The sequence below is a fragment of the Macaca mulatta genome, chromosome X, assembly GCF_049350105.2.
Source record: "Macaca mulatta isolate MMU2019108-1 chromosome X, T2T-MMU8v2.0, whole genome shotgun sequence".
Taxonomy (NCBI): Eukaryota; Metazoa; Chordata; class Mammalia; order Primates; family Cercopithecidae; genus Macaca; species Macaca mulatta.
In genome coordinates, this window is record NC_133426.1 from 218227 (window position 1) to 224365 (window position 6139).

Below are 6139 nucleotides of genomic sequence, written 5' to 3' on the forward strand. Positions count from 1 at the left end.
GTTCCACCCCCCTCAACACAGGGCATGCTCCTCATTGGTCCTCCCGCGTCACGTGCTGGTGATTGGCGTGCGGCCGGGGCGGGCTCCCCAGTGCCACGCCCCAGCACAAGGCGTGCTCCTCATTGGTCATTCCGCGTCACGTGCTGGTGATTGGCGTGCGGTCGGGGCGGGCTCTGCAGCACGGGAGGGCTCCTCATTGGTCAACCCGCATCATGTGCTGGTGATTGGCATGCATCGCGGGCGGGGGAGGCGGGGCCGGGCCGCTTATCATTAGGCGTGGGCTGCTGCTGCCAGACCCGGCGCCCGGTGCAGCTGCCGGCCGTGTAGGCGCCAGGACCCCCAGCCCCGGCGGCGCTGCCCTCACCCGCCTCGTTCCCGCTCCCGTCCTACCCCGTTCCGCGCTGGGTAGAGTCCAAGTCTGATTGCGAGGGTGCGGAACGCCGCCTCGGGGGCTTGACTTCAATCTCCGGGAATCCCGAACGCCGCTCCGGGGTCCCCACGTCTGCCTTGGGGGCTCGAGTCCAGCCCTGGGGGTCCCAGACACCGCCCGGGGGTCTCTACGTCTGCTCTGGAGCCTGGAGTGCCGCCGTGGGGGTCCCGGACGCCGCCCAGGAGTCCCCACGTCTGCCCTGGGGGCATGAGTCCAGCCCTGGGGGTCCCGGACGCCACCCAGGGAGCCCCATGTCTGCTTTGGGGGCTCGAGTGCAGCCCTGGGGGTCCCGGACGCCGCCCGGGGGTCCTCACGTCTGCCTTGGAGACTGGCGTTCCCCCGTGGGAGTCCCAGACACCGCCCAGGTGGGTCCCCACGTCTGCCTTGGGGGCTGGAGACCTGCTCTGGGGGTCCCGGACGCCGCCCAGGAGTCCCCACCTCTGTTCTGGGGGCTGGAGACCTGCTCTGGGGGTCCCGGACGCCGCCCAGGAGTCCCCACCTCTGCTCTGGGGGCTGGAGACCTGCTCTGGGGGTCCCGGACGCCGCCCAGGAGTCCCCACCTCTGTTCTGGGGGCTGGAGACCTGCTCTGGGGGTCCCAGACGCCGCCCAGGAGTCCCCACCTCTGCTCTGGGGGCTGGAGACCTGCTCTGGGGGTCCCGGACGCCGCCCAGGAGTCCCCACCTCTGTTCTGGGGGCTGGAGACCTGCTCTGGGGGTCCCGGACGCCGCCCAGGAGTCCCCACCTCTGCTCTGGGGCTGGGGACCTGCTCTGGGGGGGTCCCGGGCGCCGCCCAGGTGGGTCCCCTCGTCTGCCTTGGGGGCTTGAGTCCAGCCCTGGGGGTCCCCCACATCTAGCCTTGGGGGCTTGGGTCCAGCCCCAGGCGTCCTGGACACCGCCCAGGAGTCCCCACGTCTGGCCGGGGGGCTGGAATCCTGTCCTGGGGGTCCCGGACGCCTCCCAGGGGTCCCCATGTCTGCCTTGGGCCTCGAGTCCAGCCGTGAGGGTTCCGAATGCTGCCTTGGAGGGTGGAGGTCCAGCTCTGAGGGTCCTGAAGTCTGCTTTGGGGCCTCGAGTCCATCCCAGGGGTCTCGGAGTCTACACTGGGGGCCTGGATGGGATCCAGCGGGTCTGAGTCCAGCCTGGGGAGCCCCTGCGGTGCAGCTGTGAGTGCGGCAGGGGCCTGGGAGATGCCAGGAGGATGCGAGCGGCGCCCCCCTGGGTCCAGGGGACGGTAAGAGTCAGCCGGTCCCAGAGAAGCTCCCCCACAAACTGTGACCTGTGGTGTGCAAAGCGTCCCGGAACCCCAGCCCTCACCAGCAGTGCTTGCATTTTTCAGGAGATCAGTTGCATTTGGCATGTTCCTTAAGCGTCTGCAGGAAGCTGTGGCCTTGGGATTTCAGGAGGGTTTGCTAAACCCCCCTCATTGTAGGATGGGGGTATCCCAGCTGCTAATTCCCTTCCTAACAGCCCTGCAGGGCTTGGATTAACGGTGCGAGAGGTGACATTTTCAGCCCGAAGTCCCTAGGAAGGACAGGTGGCTGTAGCCTGCGCATTTGTGTAAATTAACCTCCCCTTTTAGTTCTGTGAAAGGAGAACTCGATTCGTTTAAAGTCACCTGCGTGAAAGGGGCCCTTGATTAGCTTAAGAATCACCTGAATTAGCTTAAAATCGTGTGATCTCAATTGGCCTCTGAATCTTTACCACCTGCCCGCGTCCTGCAAGCTCCAGGCTACGTTTTAAGGGGGGAATAACGGGGCTCGCCTCTCTGCGTTACTTTATGTGACCGTAGTTGTAAAACAGAATGAGGGAGACCGTGGGGACTGCGCAGAGGTGTCACCCCCATTTATGCGTTGGGAAGGAGGCTGAGGTGGGAGGATTGCTTGAGCCCAGGAGTTTGATACCAGCATGGGCAACATGGTAAGGCCCCTTATCTACAAAAAAAAAAAAGAAAAAAAAGAAAAATTAGCCAGGCGTGGTGGTGGGTGCCTGTGGTCCCGGCTACTCGGGAGGCTGAGGTGGGAGGATCACTTGAGCCCAGGAGGTGGAGGCTGCGGTGAGCTCAGATTGCAGCACTGCACTCCAGCCTGGGTGACAGAGTTAAGACCCCACATCTCAAACAAGAAGCACCAAAAGGTGTCTGAGGTCAAGCACGGTGGCTCAAGCCTGTAATTCCAGCACTTTGGGAGGCCGAGGTGGGTGGATCACCTGAGGTCAGGAGTTCGAGACCTGCCTGAGCAACACAGAGAAATACCGACTCTACTAAATATGCAAAAATTAGCTGGGTGTGGTGGCGGGTGCCTGTAGTCCCAGCTACCCCCGAGGCTGAGGTAGGAGAATCGCTTGAACGTGGGAGGTGGAGGTTGCCGTGAGCTGAGATCGCGCCACTGCACTCCAGCCTGGGCGACAGAGCGAGACTTTGACTGGGGGGCGGTCGGGGGAGGCATTTGGAACCGTCGCCAAGCTGGGGATGGACCTAGGACAGTGGTGGGGGCCTCGGCAGGTGGAATCGTGATGTGCCCGGATGCGGTAAATAGGGTTTGCTATATGTGGCCCCAAGCGGGGGACGTAGACTATTGTTTTTTAACACCGCTGAACTCAGACTCGGAACCCAGATTTGCCAGGGCAGCGCGGGACGGAGGCCTCTCCGGGGCTCCGTCTTCCCTGTTCATAGACTGCAAGATGGAATGAGAGTGTCCCCAGGTGGTCAAGTCAGGGACGTGTGTGTGTGTGTCTGTGTCTGTCTGTCTGTCAATCTCCTGGGCTCTGTCTTCCCTGTTCATAGACTGCGAGACGGAATGAGAGTGTCCCCAGGTGGTCAAGTCAGGGACGTGTGTGTGTGTGTGTGTGTGTCTGTCAATCTCCTGGGCTCTGTCTTCCCTGTTCATAGACTGCGAGACGGAATGAGAGTGTCCCCCGGTGGACAGCTCAGGGACGTGTGTGTGTGTGTGTGTGTGTGTGTGTAGCCGTCAATCTCCTGGGCTCTGTCTTCCCTGTTAATAGACTGAGAGATGGAATGAGAGCTTTGAAGGTGCTGTGGGAGGAGCTCTGGGCGTCCCCAGGTGGTGAAGTCAGGGACGTGTGTGTGTGTGTGTAGCCGACAATCTGGGCTCCATCTGTGTGTGTGTGTGTGTGTGTGTAGTCGACAATCTGCTGGGCTCCATCTTCTCTGTTAATAGACTGAGAGATGGAATGAGAGTGTCCCCCGGTGGACAGCTCAGGGACGTGTGTGTGTGTGTGTGTCTGTCTGTCAATCTCCTGGGCTCTGTCTTCCCTGTTCATAGACTGAGACACGGAATGAGAGCTTTGAAGGTGCTGTGGGAGGAGCTCTGGGCATCCCCAGGTTGTGAAGTCAGGACGTGTGTGTGTGTGTGTGTGTAGCCGACAATCTGGGCTCCATCTGTGTGTGTGTGTGTGTGTAGCCGACAATCTGGGCTCCATCTGTGTGTGTGTGTGTGTGTCTGTGTCTGTCTGTCAATCTCCTGGGCTCTGTCTTCCCTGTTCATAGACTGAGACACGGAATGAGAGCTTTGAAGGTGCTGTGGGAGGAATTCTGGGCGTCCCCAGGTGGACAGCTCAGGGATGTGTGTGTGTGTGTGTGTGTGTCTGTCAATCTCCTGGGCTCTGTCTTCCCTGTTAATAGACTGAGACGGAATGAGAGCGTCCCCAGGTGGACAGCTCAGGGGCATGTGTGTGTGTGTAGCCGTCAATCTGGGCTCCGTCTGTGTGCGTGTGCGTGTGCGTGCGTGTGTGTAGCCGACAATCTCCTGGGCTCCGTCTGCCCTGTTAATAGACTGAGACGGAATGAGAGCTTCAAAGGTGCTGTGGGAGGAGCTCTGGGCACCCCGAGGTGGTGAACTCGGGGAGGTGTGTGTAGCCATCGATATCCTTTAGGACCTGCTCTCTGTGTCCTCCGAGCTATCCAAGGGCGTCAGGAGGCTGAGCAGAACGGGTGTCCGTAAGCGAGTCCACGGACCACCACGCAGGCCCAGAGCGCGGCCAGGGGTCCGTGGGAGGGTGAGCCCTGCGGTCGGGGGGTGATGGCTCTGGGGGGTCGAGCTCTGGGACGAAGGGGACGAGCAGGTCCGGGGATGAGGCTGCGTTGCAGACAGAGCTGGCTCGGGGCCTGGGCGCCACCTGGCGTCGACTCGGGCAGCTCACGCCTGAGCTGTGGCTCTTCCTGGTCTGATTTTGGGGACAAAAAGCCACAGGTGGCCGGGCGCGGTGGCTCAGGCCTGTCCTCCCAGCACCGTCGGAGGCCAACGCAGGAGGATTGCCTGAGCCCTGGGGTTCCAGACCAGCCTGGCCAACAGCGAGACCCTCTTCTCTGTAAGAATTTTTTTTTTTTTTTTTTTTTTTTGGAGACAGAGTCCGACTGTGTCACCCAGGCTGGAGTGCGGTGGTGCGATCTCAGCTCACTACAACCTCTGTCTCCCGGGTTCAAGCCATTCTCCTGCCTCAGCCTCCTGAGTAGCTGGGATGACAGGTTCACGCCACGATGGCCCAGCTAATGTTTGTAGTTTTTTTTTTTTGTTTTGTTTTTGTTTTTTTTTGAGACTGAGTCTGGCTCTGTCGCCCAGGCTGGAGTGCAGTGGCCGGATCTCAGCTCACTGCAAGCTCCGCCTCCCGGGTTCCCGCCATTCTCCTGCCTCAGCCTCCGGAGTAGCTGGGACCACAGGCGCCCGCCACCTCGCCCGGCTAGTTTTTTGTATTTTTTAGTAGAGATGGGGTTTCACCGTGTTAGCCAGGATGGTCTCGATCTCCTGACCTTGTGATCCGCCCGTCTCAGCCTCCCAAAGTGCTGGGATCACAGGCTTGAGCCACCGTGCCCGGCTATGTTTGTAGTTTTAATAGAGACGGGGTTTCACTGTTGGCCAGGCTGGTCTTGAACTCCCAACCTCAGGTGATCTGCGCGTCTCAGCCTCTCAAAGTGCTGAGATGACAGGCGTGAGCCACCGCGCCCGGCCTGAAAACGTTTTTTTTTTTTTTTTTAAAGGCAGGATTTTGCTGTGTTGCCCACACTGGAGAGCAGTGGTGCGATCTCTGCTTACTTCAGCCTCTCCCACCCGGGCTCAAGCGATCCTCCCACCTCAGCCTCCTAAGTCGCTGGGACTACAGGCGTGCACCATCACACCTGGCTACTGTGTGATTTTTTGTTGTTTATTTTTTTTTTCATGGAGACAGAGTCTCAGCCTGTGTTCCCCAGGCTGGTCTCAAACTCCCGGGCTCAAGCAGGTCTCCGCACGTGGCCTCGCAAATTGCTGGATTCCAGGCCTGAGACTGCACCTGGCCTGTCTTGTGACATTTTTTTTTTTTTTTTTGAGACGGAGTCTCGCTCTGTCGCCCAGGCTGGAGTGCAGTGGCCCGATCTCAGCTCACTGCAAGCTCCGCCTCCCGGGTTCACGCCATTCTCCTGCCTCAGCCTCCCGAGTAGCTGGGACTACAGGCGCCGCCACCTCGCCCGGCTAAGTTTTTGTATTTTTAGTAGAGATGGGGTTTCACTGTGTTAGCCAGCATGGTCTCGATCTCCTGACCTCGTGATCCGCCCGTCTCGGCCTCCCAAAGTGCTGGGATGACAGGCGTGAGCCACCGTGCCCGGCAATGTGACATTTTTAACTTAAAACCTACCGTACACCAAGCGTGGTGGCTCACGCCTGGAATCCCAGCGCTTTGGAAAACAGCAAAAACCAAACCAAACCATAGGCTGAACG